The following is a 16,734-nucleotide window of genomic DNA, read 5'->3' as shown; positions in this document are numbered from 1 at the left end:
AATTGGGACACTACTTTGGTTTTTGCCTGAATTTGTGCTCTCTGAATCAGAAGTCCTCTCTTTTTTTATTTTCCAAGCCAAATTAACATCCTTTTCAATCGTCCTAAGTAGCAGAAAGGCAATTATTTTAGTAGTTTTTGAAGTATAAACTTCATAGATAAGGTCATAATCTGCCCATATGCCCATTACACATATATAACATACACATGCTATATATAGATATAAAAAAACACATAGACCCAGGCAAAAGTATGGTGACAGAAGGAAAGAGGGGAGGGACTAGGTGGAGGTGAGTAAAGGGGGGGAAATGGAGACAGAGACTTTGCTTGGGGCACAGGATGTGGGGTGCAGATTGTGTTTTAAATTGTACACTTGAAACATGTATGAATCAATGTCATCCCAATAAATTCAATTTTTAAAATGTAAAAAAAAAAAAAAAACCCCGAATATATATGTGTGAGTTCTTTTTTACCTCTGTGTGAGTATATGTGTATAAGGAGAAGCAGTGGGACTGGTTAGTATATCTAACTGGTTAGATGAAAATAATCTAAATAATCTGACTCTGCCATTAACACGTAATTTCTTTGCTTCAGTAAATATGGGGATTTAATAGTTCTCTTTTCCCTATTTTTCTACACATTATAAAAATGAAATGTAAATAATTGTGATCTACTTCCAGTTCACAAGTCATTGAGAGAATAGAAACAGCTGGTATCTTTTTTGAGGGACAGTCAAAGGAAATGAAGGAACACCACTTGTGTCCCATTCACTTTATATGCACTGTGTCATTTCATTCATACACTAATATTATGAAGTAAGGTTTCTATCTTACAAATGAGGACCCTGGGTCAAAAGTTTACTTAAACAGCGGTAACAATTTAACTTGTCTGCCCATCTGAAATCCAGAGTATATTCTCCATTGGTGGCACTGTTATTTTTTTTTAATTTTATTATTTTTTTTTTTTGTATTTTTCTGAAGCTGGAAACGGGGAGAGACAGTCAGACAGACTCCCGCATGCGCCCCACCAGGATCCACCTGGCACGCCCACCAGGGGCGACGCTCTGCCCACCAGGGGACGATGCTTTGCCCCTCTGGGGCGTCCTCTGTCGAGGCCAGGGCCACTCCAGCGCCTGGGGCAGAGGCCAAGGAGCCATCCCCAGTGCCCAGGCCATCTTTGCTCCAATGGAGCCTCGCTGCGGGAGGGGAAGAGAGAGACAGAGAGGAAGGAGAGGGGGAGGGGTGGAGAAGCAGATGGGTGCTTCTCCTGTGTGCCCTGGCCGGGAATCGAACCCGGGACTTCTGCACGCCAGGCCGACGCTCTACCACTGAGCCAACCAGCCAGGGCTGGTGGCACTGTTATTAACCCTCCAAGAGCTTTACTAAAAACTGTCTTAAATAGCAAAATCAAGAGTTATCCCTATTTCAGAGTCTCTAAGCATCAACCTTTGATTTTCAAAAAACCTAAGGTAACTTTTGTGTACTTATTTGGGTTTCAACTTTTCTGTCAGTCATATAGCACCTGGACTATTATATACTCAATATTTTCCTCATAAATAAATACATAAAATGTATTAATAGTATCCAGGACTATAAAAATAATATATCATGACCAACTGGAATTTATGTAATGCAAGGTTCTTTAACATTTGTAGTTTTTGAACTATAAACTTAACTAGATACTTCTATAGATAAGGTCATAATCTGCCCATATGCAGATTTGAAAACAAAGTTATTTACTATCTTAAGAAACTAAAAAAATATAAAACAGGAAAAAAAGAGTTCAAAAGCTCTCCCAAATATATACATATGGTCAACTGATTTTTGACAAAAGCAAAAAGTTAATTCAATGGAAAGAAAACAGTCAATATGCAACAAAAATAAACATTATTACATCATGTCATATACAAAAATTAGAGTCATGGATCTAAATGTAGAAGCTAAAAGTATAAAAATTCTATAATAAGCTTGACCAGGCAGCGGCACAGTAAATAGAGGGTCAACCTGGGACACTGAGGACCCAGGTTCAAAACCCTGAGATCGCCAGCTTGAGCATGAGATCACAGATATGACCCCATGGTTGCTGGCTTGAGCCCAAGGTCACTGGCTTGAGCAAGGGGTCACTGGCTCACCCCTCAACCCGTCAAGGCAAGTATGAAAAAGCAATCAATGAACAACTAAAGTGCCACATGCAATGACGCTTCTCAGCTCTCTCCCTTCCTGCCTGTCTGTCCGTCTGTCCTATCCCCTCTAAAAAATTCTGTAATAAAATATTGCAGAAACAGTCCTGTAATCTCAGTTTAGGCAAATATTTTTTAGTAGAGACATGAGAGAGAAAAATTTTGTTCCATACACATTGAAAATATTTGGTCTTCTAATATCTTTCTTTGTTTTTGAGGGTTGTTTATCCACAGCTTATTTTCTTCTCTTCAAATGTCTCATCTGGAATTTTTATCAGTGTAATGCTAACTTTATAAAATCAGTTAGAACATATCTTTTCCAAAAAATTTCTGGAAACAAATGTATAGAATGTACATTATTATCTTCTTTAAACAATGTAAGATTTCATGATTAAATCCATCTCAGATTGAAATTTACTTTGTGAAAAGTACATAAATTCAATATCTTCAATAAATGAAGGTGATTCAGATTATCTATTCCTTTTTTTCGTCCAATTTTTATCTGTTTCTTTTCATGTCAGATGAGTAATGTGCCAATGTTATAACAAGATTTGAGGGAAGCATGTGTCACACAAGAGCATGAAGACCCAATCGTCATGCTTACAGACTACAAGAAAAGATCATGTCCAATTTTTTAACATAGTAAGATACAATAACAAAATTTACTATCATTATTATTTTTAAGTGTACCATTCAGTGGTGTCAAGTGCATTTGTATTGTTATAACAATCACCACTATCCATCTCCTGAACTCTTTTCATCTTATAAAAATGAAACACCCATTAAACAATAACTTGCCCATTTCTTCCACCTCTGAGCCCTTGGCAACCACCATTCTACTTTCTGTCTCTATGATTTTGATTTCATATAAGTGGAATCATACAGCATTTGTCTTTTTGGTGACTACATCACTTACAATAACGTCTTCAAGGTTCATGAATGTTGTAGCATATGCCAGGATTTCTTGCATTTTTAAGGCTGAATAATACCTTATCAATGCATGAATGGATAATATATAATGTGAAGACAACCCAAGTGTCCATCAGTTGACACTTGGGTTGTCTTCACATCTTAGCTATTGAGTATTATGCTGTTAGAAACAAGAGTGAACAAATATTGCTTTAAGACACTGCTTTCAATTCTTTCGAGTATACACCTAGAAGAGGAATTGCTGAATCATATGGTAGTTCTATTTTTAATTTTTTGAGGAATGCACTGTACTTATTTCCACAGCAGCTATACAATCTTACATTCCCACCAACAGTGAAAAAGGGTTTCAATTCCTCCATTTCTTTACCAACTCTTTTATTGGGGGCGAAGGTAGTAGCCCATTCTAATGTTTGAGTTGATAGCTCAGAGTTGTAGTTTTGATATGTATTTCCCTAATGATTAGTGATGTTGACCATCTTTTCATGTGCTAATTTGTCATTTGCCTTTGTTTTCTTCTGAGAATTTTATAGTTTCAGGTCTTATATTTAGGTCATGCATATTTTTTGAATTAACTTTTCTATCTGTTGTCAGGTAAAGTTCCAACTTTATTACTTTGCATGTGGATATACAGTTTTTCCAGCACCATTTATTGAAGAGACTGCCTTTTCCTCATTGAACACTCTTGGCACCCTGTCAAAATCATGACAGTATATATAAAGGTTTATTTCTGTAACTCTATTCTATTACATTGGTCTGTCTGTCTTTATGCTAATGCCACTCTTTTGAGTACTGTAGTATTGTAATACGTTTTGAAATAGTGTGAGTCCTTTGCCAATTTTGTTCTTTTTCAGTACCTTTTACTTGAGATGTGATATAAATTTTAGGATGTTTTTAAATTATACAAAAAGGTCACAAAAATTTTTTAAATTTAGTGACTTCTTTAACCCGTTGAGAGAAATATGGTGCAAATAATATTGGATAATAAACATGATATTTTTCATTTGCCTCGTTTTCTTTTTATACTAATTAAAATTTTTTATTATTTTTAATTACATTTTATGTTCAATATTACCTTACACCTGTCAGAATGGTTATCTTCAATGAATCTGCAAACAAGTGTTGGTGAGGACACAAAGAAAACAGTATGGAGGGTCTTCAAAAAATTAAAAATGCAGCTGTCTTATAATCCAGCTATTCCATTTCTGGGTATATATCCAAAGAAACCCAAAGCACTAATTCAAAAGCCACTAGGATTTTTACAGTAAATGCATTAAACCTGTAGATTGCTTTGGATAATATTTGCATCTTGACAATATTAACTCTTCCAATTCATGTACATGGCATATGTTTCCATTTATTTATATCTTCTTTAATATTTTGGTAATGTTTCATAATTTTCATTGTGCAAGTCTTTTATCTCCTTAGTTAACTTCTAAATGTTTTATCATTTTTCATTATAATTGGAATTTTCTAAATTTTATTTTCATGTTGTTCATCGTTCATTTATAGAAATGCATATTGACTTTGTACTTTTACTGAATTTATTGGGGTTACATTGTTCCATAATTCTATAATACATCATCTGCACATTGCATTGTACATTCACCATCCAAAGTCTCTTTTAGCCACCATCTATTCCCCATTTACCCTCTTCCACCTGCTCCGCTCCCCCTTCCCTCTGGTAATCACCACACTGTTGTCTCTGTCCATGAGTTTTTTGCCTTTTTATTTTATTTATTTATTTAGCTTAATCCCTTCACCTATTTCATCTTGATAATTTGTTTATAAACTCTAAGAGTCTTTTTGTTTAATATATAGGGTTTCTACATAAAAATTCATCCATAATCAGAGGTCATTTTTCCTCTCCCTTTCCAATTTAGATGTCTTCCTCCCTCCCTACTTTCCTTCCTCCTTCCCTTTCTTGCCAAAATTTCTCTAAGACTTCAGTATATTGAATTGAACTGGCAATTGTAAACATTCTTGCCTTTTTCTGGATCTTAGAAGAAGAGTTGTCTTTTTCATTGTTAAGTATAACTTTGTCATTAAACATGTCTGTTTTTCATATATTGCTTTGTTATAATAAGGTACTTTTCTTCCATTCATAGTTTGAGTTTTTATTATAAAAGATATTAAATTTTGTCAAATGCTTGTTCTGCATCAATTTAGATGATCATGCTTTTTCCCCCTTTATTTTTTTTAATATTCTGTATTTCATCAATCCACTTTTATATGTAGAACCATCCTTGCATTCCAGGAATAAATCATACTCAGTCATAGTATATAATCTTTTTAATATGCAGCCAAATTCTTTTTGCTTGTACCTTGTTGGGAATTTTTGCATCTATTTCTTTTTGAATAAAGTTGGGAGGTTTTTGCATTTTAAGGAATTTTACAATTTTATTTATATCACTGAATTTTTGTCACTAATCTATTCATAACATTCCTTAATAATTTTTTAATATCTATGAATATGTATTGATGTCTTCTTTTTCTTGATATTGATTTGTGTTCACTTTTTCATATTAGGTTGGCTAGAGTTTTATCAATTTTTAGTGTTTTCATGAAACTTTTTGTAGATAACCTTTACTTTTTTCCTGCTTTTCTGTGTATGGGGTTATAACTGCAGTGCTTTCTCCTTTTTATTATTTCTTCCTACTGTTTATTTTTTTTCTTCCTGTTTATTTTGCATTTTGGTTTTTCTTATTTTCCTAATTTATTAAGATAAAATTTTAATTACTTCAGATTTTTGTTATCCTATTTATACATTCATCACTATATATTTTCTTATAAGCCCTGCTTTAAGAAATAATTTTGATATTTTTTTCACAAACAGGGTAAAATTTTTCAGTTAAAATTTATTTCTTTTTTAAAGTTCTTGTTTTGACCTTGTTCTTTAGATATTTAATTTCAGCTATTTTAGGATTTTACAGATGTCTTTTTTTATTTTTAATTAGATTACTATTTTCCTATTATGGATTGAAGAAATAGTGTGAAGAAAAAACATGGTAATTTTTGAAGGCACACTTAATGATAACTTGTGTTTGACTGAAGGATTATAAAATTAGAATGAGTAATTTAAAGGAATTGACAAATCTCTTGCTTTAGATATTTGTTTTATTTTCTCTAAACTATGATAAGTACTTGGTCTTTTGAGTTAAATATGGTTCAGCCTGGCAATAGAACAGGAAATGGAGTATACATTAATTTGCATGGACTTTAAAATTAGGTCTTTAAAAGAATCTGTGATATAATGCTAACATTTTTAAGAATTTTAAGTGAGAAATCCTCCAAACATAAAATTATTAGCCCATAGGTGTACTTCTTATTGGTTCCAATTGAACACTAGAATCCAACTCTCCTTATTCTAAATTATTTTTTTCACAATTCTTCATCCATATTTATATTATATAAGAGAAAGATATTTCTTAATAACTAAGATTTTTCTGTTCTAATCCTGAGAATTTGTGTAATTGATGAGAAAATTTTCTGATTAACTTTTTTGGTTTTGAGAAGCATAAAAATTTTAATTACATTAAGAGGTCAAAATCTCTTTAAGTATGTTTTTCACTTAAAGTATACAATATGACTCTAGGAGTTTGTTTTCAAAAGAAATGTACATCTTTAATGCAGCAAACCCTGGAGACCAATCAAAAACTCACATATTACTTTTTTATTGTTCCCATTAATCATCTTTGTCCTTGGGAGAATATTTATACAAATATTTTTAATTAAAAATGAATCATCTGCAGTACAGCCTCAGGATAGCATGTTTGGAGCCAGCTCTGATAGTTTCCAAATAGTGTTATTCCCACTGGATGCTTAAAATAATACTCCACTTTCAGAGTGAAGTATACCAGTTAGGAGATACCTAAGGGAGATAAAATTATGCTTTTGAGGAGGTTAATGAAAAGATGGGACCCAACTGGTCTCAAGGTACAACAGAAGTGTAGGGTAGCTAATTTGTTATTATATACAACCTCAGACAAATTGATCTGGTTTGACCATAATCAACTATAGGTTACCCAGGGCAATTCCCACTGGTGAAATGAAACTTTTGTATCCTGCTATGAATTATCTTAAATAAAGCCCATGTAAAATAACTCATGACTTTAATCAGTCTCATCGGGCCTTACTGAAAAGTAAATTTAATCGAAGAACAAAATTAGAAAGAACCTTAAGAAATCCCTGAATAGGAGATTATCAGACAACTCAAGCTTGAAATAGTTTTAAATGGTACATTAAATGTCAAAAAATTAGATTCAGAGACAAGTGTTTCCTTAAATTTTATACTTGTCATACACACATAGGCACACAAACACACATGCACTCACAAGAATCTCTAGGTGAATGTCAATATTAGTAGAGTAGCTTCCAGAGTCCACAAATTAAAAGTAACTTTAATGTATATATAAACACACTATTTTCTGACTCCTTCAATGAGAATTATATCTGCTTTTGACCACATAATCTTTTTTTTTACCTATTTGATAAGAGTAATTTATAGCTTCTAGTTTAAATTCATTCTACAATCCTTAAGCACTGAAAGTTAGTTTAAAATTTATTTACATGTATCATTCTTTCAGTAAAAATAGTGGCTTTATGTTATTCATCAGGTTTAATAAACATAATGTAAGATAATGGGGAAAAATGAAGAGCTCTTTCTTTACAACTGTTTCTCTTAGGCACAAATTTGAACCAGTTTCTCTTCTAGTACACACATGTAAAATGATATTCTACTCAGTTTCTTAAAATTTTAAGTATATATTTTTTCCTTTTTTTTTTTATAATTTTATTTTTAATGGGGCGACATCAATAGATCAGGATACATATATTCAAAGATAACAACTCCAGGTTATCTTGTCGTTCAATTATGTTGCATACCCATCATCCAAAGTCAGATTGTCCTCTGTCACCTTCTATCTAGTTTTCTTTGTGCCCCTCCCCCTCCCCCTTTCCCTCTCCCTCTCCCCCCTCCCCCCGTAACCACCACACTCTTATCAATGTCTCTTAGTTTCACTTTTATGTCCCACCTACGTATGGAATAAATATTTTTTCCTTTTAAAAATTAGTTTGAATGGCAAAATACAGTTAAACAATTTATTCTGACATGCTGCAAAAATTTTATTGGGAAAAAATCAAAGAAAATATTTCTATTAGTCAACAAGATAAACATGTTACAATCTTTATTTCACTCAATTAATATACTCATCATTAGTATTCCTTTTAAGGCTCTCTCTATATATATACACACACATATATATGTAAAGACATATATATATACATATGTATAGACATATATACACACACATATATAATCTTATGGCTATAGTTTGGTTGTTTAGATTCAGTAGTTGTTTTGAATGATATTAGAAACTATGCTGTATGATGCTCTATTCTCAGTGAGTCATTTAAAACCAGCAACCATACAATGTAATAATGATTTAACTTCACCATTAATGCTCCTAAGACTTATATCTCTTAAATATAAAAATCACATAATAAAGAAATTATAATAACAATTAAGCATGCACAGGATTTAAGTAATGGTTACCAAAAAACCCCACAAAAAACCTTGTCCAAGTCTTCCCAAATCCATCTATTACACTCAATCATCTTAAAAGAGTTTTTCTCCGGTCACCTACCAAGAATTAGGAATAGCACTGGGAAGATAATTACGAGGAGAAATTATCTGAGTGTAATGACTAAAATCGGTAAGTATGAAAGAGAGTGAAATGGTTAGAATAATGAATCTGTAATCTACCTAAAACAATGCAATAAGGTTTTATACTTATACCTTTATAAAAGAAAAACAAGGCACTATATTAGCTCTTGATAAAAAAATATAACATTGTATACCTTCTAGTGGAGGTTTATTCTAGACACAAAATAAGTAAACCATATAAAAAATGTGTTTTTTTACATCTTCCAGAATCTCTGTCACTTAAAGGTGGGAGATATTTTAAGTAAGAGAGGTAGTGTTTTACATTTTAAAGCTTTCCCCTGAAGTAGATAGCTATTCTTGTTAATCACTTTTAGTTAAATAGGAGAATTTCAGTTTTGATGACAGGTTAAAAATTATTTAAACATAATTTTTTATTGTGGAAAGATATTATTGGGACAGAAATTATTATTAAAGAGATGTTTAATTATAGTTGTTTATCTTATGCATTCATGTATATAAATAATCCCTTGAAAGATTGAAAATCATCTTTTTCTTTTTTCAATTGATTTTAATGAGAAAGATAGAGAGAGAGGAACAAATTAGATGCTCCTGTATGTGACCTACTGGAGATAGAACCAGCAACCTCTGCGCTTTGGGACAAAGTTGCAACTAACTGAGCTATCTGGCCAGGGCTTGACAATCATATTCTACCAAAAGGTAGAAGGTGGAAGAAATAGGAAAGAAGACAAAAGGAATTTAAATTTTAGATACCTCCTTTAGTATTTAATACTTTCATGTACAAAATATGTTTTTTATGTCTTAGAAGTGCCTTAAATAATTTAACATAAGAGATAAATCAAAGTGAATCCCTGTCTATATACTATCTAAATCAATAACTTATTAAGATACACTTTAATAGTTTCATCAGTTGAGAATTTAATATTTTTGAAGGCAGTCCATTTCATTTTCCAAAAAGTCTGCTTCTTTAAGAGATTTTCTTCATTTTGAGCAGTAAAGTGCTTTCCTGAAACTTTCTCCCATTGTTTTTCATTATACTTTTATCATCTTTGAGAAAAAAACTCTTGTATAAGTCCTTTAAATATGTAATGATAATTACTTCAGTATTCTTGTATAGTATTTATCTTCCCTAATGACAAACCCTAAGTGTCATTGCCAAACATAGCAATCATGTCCACCCTTATAAAATTTTTTTTCTACCTGGGCCTTTCAGATGTAGAAATGCTCAGAATTGAAAAAGTGCTTATTCGTTTATTTAAAAATACTCATTTAGTGCTTTCTAGGTCCTCTTTGAAAGATAAAGATACAGTCTGTAGACATCTTGGATTGAATATTGTAGAAATTAGGATGGTATGACATCAGTGTACTGTAGAAAATAGCCATCTCACCTCTCAAATATCTTATGAATTATTGTGGAAAGATATGCCAAAGAGTTATACATACTATAAAGAATAATAGGATTAGGTGTTACTAATAATGTGTTACATGTTCTTCCTTTGGTAAACACCTAAAACAGAGTGAAGGAGCAAAAAAGAGAATAATTCTGTTTCTTTGGATAAATTTTAAATAACTTTAATAAAGATAATGACTAATGAAATTGCATGTCACATTATCTTGAAAGCGAAAATGTCACACAGTGCCAGATATTTTTATTTTACAACTTTTATTTACAATTTTAAACAGAAAAGTTGTATTTTTATATACCATATACATTGGATTTAAACATAATTCAGCACTTATATTGAAATCAGTCCTGGCCCTGGCCAGCAGGCTCAGTGGTAGAGCATTGGCTTCGCATGTGGATGTCCTGGATTCAATTCCTGGTCAGGGCACACAGGAGAAGCAACCATCTGCTCCACCTCTCCCCCTCTCCCTTCTCTCTCTATCTCTCTCTTCCCCTCCTGTAGCCATGGCTTGGCTGGTTAGAGTGCATCAGCCTGGGCACTGAGGATGGCTCCCTGGAGCCTCTGCCTCAGGCACTAAAATAGATAGGTTGAGAGCATGGCCCCAGATGGGGGTTGACAGGTGGATCCCAGTTGGGGCGCAAGTGGGAGTCTGTCTCTAGCTCACCTCCTGTCATTCGGAAAAGAAGAAAAAAAAAAGGAATCAGTCCCAGTTGCTTATTTTAAGTGTCAGTTATATGTGGGATACAAAATTGAGATGCATTGACAAAGATAAGAGTGCAGTGGTTATCAGGGGGAGGGTGATGTGGGTAAGGGGAGAGGCATATACAAGAGGGGAAAATATAAGGTAACAAGGATGATATGACTCTGGGTGATGGGTCTACAACATAATTTATTCAGATGATGTGGAGATGTTTACCTGAAATCCATGTACTCTTCTTGTTGATCAATGTCACTCTGTTAAATTTAATTTTCTTAAAAAAAAAGTGTGGGGCCTGACCAGGCAGTGGAGCAGTGGATAGAGCATCGAACTGGGACGCAGAGGACCCAGGTTTGAGACCCTGAGGTCGGCAGCTTGAGCGCGGGCTCATCTGGTTTGAGCAAAGCTCACCAGCTTGAGCCCAAGATCACTGGCTTGAGCAAGGGATTAGTTGGTCTGCTGCAGCCCTACGGTCAAAGCACATATGAGTAAGCAATCAATGAACAACTAAGGTGTCGCAACAAAAAACTGATGATTGATGCTTCTCATCTCTCTCCGTTCCTGTCTGTCTGTCCCTATCTATCCCTCTCTCTCTCTCTCTCTCTGTCTCAAAAAAAAAAAGTGTGGGTTGGATAATGTGCCTAAAGGTATGCATATATTATGCTTTAATGAAGTCTCAGGGACAAAGAGACTACAGAAAGAAAGTTTGGAATTATAAAACAGGATTTTATTTTAAATTTTTAAAAATGTATTGAGGTGACATTGCTTAATAATATTATATAGGCTTCAAATATACATTTCTGATACACAATCTGCATTTTGCATTGTGTGCCCAACACCCAAAGTCAAATCATCTTCCATCATCATGTATTTGCTCCCTCACTCTTTACTAGCCCCACCCCCTTCCCTGTGGTAACCAGCATACTGTTGACTGTGTCTATTAGTTTCAATTTTATATCCCACATATAAGTGGAATTATATGGTTCTTAGCTTTTTCTGACGGACTTATTTTGCTTAGCATAATATTCTCAAGGGCCATACATGTTGTCACAAATGGCAGTATTTTCTCTTTTCCAATGGCTGAGTAGTATTCCATAGTACACATGGACCACATCTTCTCTCTCCAGTTCTCTATTGAAGGGTTTGTCTCCATGTCTTGGCCACCATGAATAATGCTGCAATGAACATAAGGGTGCATATATATTTTCAAATATATGTTTTCTAGTTTTTCAGGTAGATACTCAGAAGAGGGACTGCTGTATCATATGGTAATTCTATTCTTAATTTTTTGAGAAACCTCCATAGTATTTTCTATAGTGGCTGTAAGTTCATATTCCCACCAGCAGTGAATGAGGGTTTCTTTTTTTACCACAATCTCTCCAACACTTATTACCTGTCTTGTTGGTAACAGCTATTCTAACAGATAGGAGGTGTTATCTCATAGTTTTTATTTGCATTTTCCTAACAGCTAGTGAAGTTTAACAGCTTTCCATGTATCTGTTGGCTTTTTATATTTAATGTAAAAATGTCCAGATAAGGCATTCACATACATTCACTACAAATTCTGTCCATCAGATGGCACTACCAAGAAGCATTTCAAATGACCAGTCAATAGTCATTCTAACCCTACACTGTAAAATGAACTGCCTCTGAATAAATTTCTTTAACTGGCAGAAAGTGAATATAGTATATGTATTTTCCTTTCTTATAAGGCTTTTAATCAACTACTAGTAATTTGAATTCATTGTACTTTTTATATTAAAAACTTGCATTAACTGGTAAAAACGTTAAATATACAAAATCCTATTCTGGATTATTATCCTAGCTGTCAGATTAATCAATGTTGCCAGGTCAATCAATAATTCTTAACAAATATTTGGCATCTACTTTTCCCTGGTAAAAACTATATAGAAATTGATAAAATATTGTTTTTTGCTTTACTTAAGCATAATTTTTTTAAATGCAAAGATTAGCCTTTCAACTAGCCCCGCAACACCCTCCCCTCAGGCAGCTGTCAGTCTGTTCTTGATTATCTGTGAGTCTGTTTCTATTTTGTTTGTCAGTTATTTTGTTCATTAGATTCCACTTACGATTGTTATCAGATGTTACTTGTTTTTCTCTGGCTTATTTCATTTAGTGAAGGAGATAAGCAAAACAACAACAACAACAAAAAACTCATACACAAAGACAACAGTATGGTGATTACGGGGAGGAAAGTGGGATGGGGGAGGTAGAAAAGGGTACGTGTATGCTAGATTTGTTTGATTAAATAGAGGAATGTTAGAATCTACTTGAACTCATGAAATGTAGGGGGAAAATGACTGAACATTTAACTGGATAAGTATGTGTTAGACTAGACAAATGGATGGCAATGACTAATCTTTTCCAGGAGAGTAAAAAGATGAAATTTAAAAAAAAAAAAGCTGTGTCTAAATCTCTATAACTACAGTTAAAATAACCTTTGAATTACTGAGAACTTTTCAGTTACTGGTAAGGAATACCTCATCTCAGAATGATGCAAGACATTGGTAGAAGAGGGAAAGGGTATTATTGCCTCATGCAACAGAAAATTGCAGTGTATTACTGGATTCACTGGCTTATATGTCATCATGACTCATGATTTAAGTATCTGTAGTGATGTCAGAGAAATGGCTGCATGAGAGATATTCCTGGTCTCTCCCCTTGAAATTTCAACAAATTGAGCAACTATAACACAGCAAAGGAACCTCAATTGAGCTTGCAGCCATGCCTGAAAGATCCCACATAGAACAGGTAGCATATTCAGAAGATGCTTTTAAAAGAAGGTAGATTAAAAAAGAAGAAGGTAGATCTAAGCCCAGATATATTAGCAATTACATTCAAAATAAACTGATTAAATGTTTCATTCAAAAGAAAAAGATTGTTAGACTGGCTGAAAAGTAGAAAACCAAATAAATGCTATTTACAATAGACATCTCAAACAAAGACATGGGAAGACTGCAAGAAAAGGAAGGGCAAAGACATACCATACAAACACTAACCCCCCAAAAGCCAACATAGCTAGATTAATAGCTCCTTCTAACACTTGGTACCCCCTGACTATGGCTCCAGAATCAGATTCCAGAGGCCAGGAACCTGAGAGTCTGATCCTTGGAGCAGTTTGCAATTAGGGGGCTACAACAGCAACACTGGCACCACCATGCAGACAGGCCTGGGAGGGCTCCAGGGCAGTGCCCAGGTTGCAGAACATGAGGATAATGGCAGAGGAACACATGGAGCGCCCTCCCTCAGAGGGTGTGGCCATCAGCCCAAGCTGTGGCAAGCACAAGGGGGAGCACTCAGGGGTGAGGGGCTGTGGCGGCAGTGCGGGGAGCATGTAGGGGTGAGGGGTAGCATCAGTGGAGGAGACAGGGGGTGACAAATGGCAGCAGTGTGGCAGCACCCCATTGGTGGTGCTGCCAAGACCTGGCTCAGCATCAACTGGCATGAGGGGGGTCTTCCCTTCACCATGCGGCCGGTCCTGCAGGGGCCAGTGCCCGACCTCAGTGGATAGGACATAGGTACAGCAGGGTCTCTAAAGGATACTTCACAGCTACATTATTCACAATAGCCAAAAGGAGGCAGCAACTCAAATATCCACAGACTGACAAGTGGATAAACAAATGTATTACATGCATACAATGAATTATTTTTTAAACTTAAAAGAAAGAAATTAGGACATATACTACAATATGGATGAAACTTGAATAAGCCAGTTACAAAAAAAATACTCTGTGATTTCACTTATATTAGATCTAGAAGAGTCAAACTCATAGAATCAGAAAGTAGAATGGTAGTTGCCAGGAGGGGGTAGGTGAGAAATGGGGAATTATTTAATGGGTAGTTTCAAATTTTCCAAGAAGAAAAAGGCTCCAGAGATTAGATGCACAACAATGTAAATATACTTAACCCTACTGAACTGTACACTTAAAAATGGTTAAGAGGGCAACTTTTGGTCCTGGTCAGTTAGCTCAATCAGTTGAGAGCATCATCCTCAAACAACAAGGTTGCAGGTTCAATCCCCAGTCAGGGCACAGACAGGTGCAGCTGGATGTTCCTGTCTCTCTCTCCCTACCTCTCTCTCAAAAAGAAAAACAAAACAAAAAACAGCAAATTTTACTATGTATACTATGTATGTTGTGGGGCAGCCGTGTTAGACTTGCTCACGGGTTTATCAGCTACTACAAGCACGTTGCCTGATTAGTGTGTAAACACGCTGCTTGATTGGTGCGTTAGCACATGGCAGAGGCACGTGTGCATGGCCTATATAAGGCTAAGGGTGCTGCCCTTGGGCAGAGATTCTCCCTGATCACTCTCCCACCACCATAAGGTGGTTTTCCTTGCTCTTTTGCCCTTACTGTGAATAGCAGGTTTTCCTCTGTCTGTTAGCTCTTTCTCTTTTGTTTATTTGCTCACCTGTCCTTGTGAGCCTCCAATAAACAGGTATGGTCAGACAACTTTCAGCTCCACAGTATCTCTACCGTCTGCCCGAATCCAATATGAACCTGCCTGGCCTTGGCCGCCGGCATTACACTACTCTACAAGCTAGAAGAGAGTCAACACCAATAATTAAAGTTCTGAAAGAGAGGAACTTTCAGCCAAGAATACTATACCATCAAAGCTATCCTTCAAATACAAAGGAGAAATAAAAACATTCACAGATACAGAAAAGATGAGGGAATTTATCATCAGAAAACCACCATTCCAGGAAATACTAATGGAGGTTTTCCAACCAGATACAAAGAACAAAACCACAAGTAAAAGCTCCACCAAAAACACAATAAAACCAAATTTAAACTGTGAAAACAAAAAAAGGGGGGGAGGGGGAGAGGACAGAGATTAACAGTAGCAAAGGACGATGGAGTGCAGAAGCACTCATAAGATTGTGTACTGCAATGAACATGGTAGGTACCCTTTTCATTACTTAATGGTAACCACTCCTGAAAAAAACACCACAGAAGCACATGAGATAAAAAAGATAGCAACAGAGGAAAGATGTATGGAATACAACCAAATAAAAACAAATGATAGAAAAACAAAAGAGAAGAATCAAACAAGATACAAAACTAACAGAAAGCAATTTATAAAATGCCAATAGGGAACTCACAAGTGTCAAAAATTACACTAAATGTAAATGGATTAAACTCACCAATAAAAAGACACAGAGTAGCAGAATGGATTAAAAAGGAAAATCCAACTGTATGCTGCCTACAAGAAACAAATCTAAGCAACAAGGATAAAAACAAATTCAAAGTGAAAGGCTGGAAAACAATACTCCAAGCAAATAACATCCAAAAAGAAGCAGGTGTAGCAATACACATATCTAATAATGATGACTACAAGATAGGAAAAGTAATCAAGACAAATAAGGTCATTTCATAATGATTAAGGGGACACTGAATCAAGAAGACATAACAATTCTTAATATATATGCACCAAACCAAGGAGCACCAAAATATATAAGACAGCTACTTATTGACCTAAAAACAAAAACTGACAAAAATACAATCATACTTGGGGACCTCAATACACCGCTGATGGCTCTAGATCGTTCATCCAAACAGAAAATCAATAAAGATATATTGGCCTTAAATGAAACACTAGAGCACCTGGATATGATAGACATCTACAGGACATTTCACCCCAAAGCGACAGAGTACACATTTTTCTCTAGTGTACATGGAACATTCTCAAGAATTGACCATATGTTGGGCCACAAAAATAACATCAGCAAATTCAGAAAAATTGAAATTGTACCAAGCATATTTTCTGATCATAAAGCCTTGAAACTAGAATTCAACTGCAAAACAAGGGAAAAAAACCCA

At 34.8% G+C, this 16,734-nt stretch overlaps 1 non-coding gene across 1 annotated transcript; it reads right to left on the bottom strand.

Annotated features, from left to right (window-relative positions):
• Positions 1-2,693: 2,693 nt before the first annotated feature.
• On the bottom strand, positions 2,694-2,799 carry LOC136327615 (small nucleolar RNA U13). The gene has a single exon (XR_010729799.1). It is a non-coding gene; the product is annotated as a small nucleolar RNA U13 (small nucleolar RNA).
• Positions 2,800-16,734: the final 13,935 nt, after the last annotated feature.

The sequence above is a fragment of the Saccopteryx bilineata genome, chromosome 2 (assembly GCF_036850765.1).
Source record: "Saccopteryx bilineata isolate mSacBil1 chromosome 2, mSacBil1_pri_phased_curated, whole genome shotgun sequence".
Classification (NCBI taxonomy): domain Eukaryota; kingdom Metazoa; phylum Chordata; class Mammalia; order Chiroptera; family Emballonuridae; genus Saccopteryx; species Saccopteryx bilineata.
Note: the sequence above shows the minus strand (reverse complement) of the source record. Positions and strands in the feature narration are given on the sequence as shown.